General features: G+C 29.4%; 1 protein-coding gene across 1 annotated transcript in view; it reads left to right on the forward strand.

Annotated features, from left to right (window-relative positions):
- The window catches only part of SI (sucrase-isomaltase (alpha-glucosidase)), a gene marked incomplete at its 3' end in the record, with an annotated part of 88057 nt that overhangs the window by 2134 nt on the left and 84564 nt on the right, over nt 1–1359 (forward strand). The window lies entirely within an intron of this gene.

The following is a 1359-nucleotide window of genomic DNA, read 5'->3' on the forward strand; positions in this document are numbered from 1 at the left end:
TTGAGGCATTAATTTTCTGTGTGCATTTCTAGATTTATGTGAAAAAATGAACTGAAACATATTTTGAAAAGTAGAGGAATAAGTGTACTTAAATATATTTTAAGAAAATCTAATAGAGTAGAATGTTACATTTATAAAACATTAATTTTTTCCTAGTAATCTTTTAAAGATTTTTCATCAAGCTGTCATCTAATAAAGTGTTATTCATTTACATAACAAATATGCAGATAAAGGGTATTAATATACAATTTCCAAAAGTAAGTTTGCTTAAAATTACTGTAATCCGAAATGATCACCATAACTGTTTATAGAATATGAACAATTCTAGTACTGATTTCTTATGAGTACTCATGTGAGTAATTTAATTTCAGTACATTAGTTTTGCTCTGATATTTCTAGATAAAAGAGAGTTTGTTTCATGACAATATGCATTTTTTAAAGTTTTCCTTAATGAAATGAAAAGCACAATTCTTGTTATTGGCTTCTTACTACTAAAATAGGATATTGATTTAAATGAGACTTATTTAAAGTAGAACATTAAATGAAACCACATAATTTGCACATAACATCAGCAACTGGATTTTATCTTCCAAACAGCTTTATGTATTATCTGTTGCTTTGATTAAGTTTAGTTTACATTCAGTTTCTTTGAAGAGTACTGATGCAGTAAACAGTTTACATATATGTAACAGGAAATTATATTCTAAAATTGAATGCTCGTCTTCATTCATATGGTATATTAAATATTAAGCTTGTGTTTACTCAGTATCAGTCTTTGAACTACTTTCATTATTCTTGCTATTAAAATGTAACAATCTAATGGAGGTAATTGACATACACATGAATAATTGCAATAGATGTGTTATGCACTATGGTAAAAACGGAGAAAGGATAGATTAAGTCTGCCTCTAAGAGTAGTAATGGACTCACAGAGGCCATGCCATTTGAACTGGGCATCAGTTAGAATTGACCTAGAAGAGTAGATAGGGAGGATTGAAGTAAGATTGAACAGCACGTACAAAGGAGATATGATATTCAAAAAATATACTGCAATGTTGGGGATAAGTTGAGGCTATAATTCGAAACATATTTTGGAGGCAAATTCAAAAGACTTCTAGAATAATTGAATGTGGTGGAAAAATATGAGAGAGGGAGAAGAGCTTTTTAGGCTGGAACAACTTGGTATATGAACCGACGGAGATAATCACAGGAGGAGGGACCTCTCTGAGACCAAAAAAAAGATTTTTTTTTTAAACCAGCAATTTATTAAAACATTTACCATAGAAATTCTAAATTCTACCTCAATATATGCCTTTGAATGAAGATTTATATAAAAACTGTGGAATACAGAAAACTCAT

The sequence above is a fragment of the Propithecus coquereli genome, unplaced genomic scaffold (genome assembly GCF_000956105.1).
Source record: "Propithecus coquereli isolate 6110/MARCELLA unplaced genomic scaffold, Pcoq_1.0 Scaffold472, whole genome shotgun sequence".
NCBI lineage: Eukaryota > Metazoa > Chordata > Mammalia > Primates > Indriidae > Propithecus > Propithecus coquereli.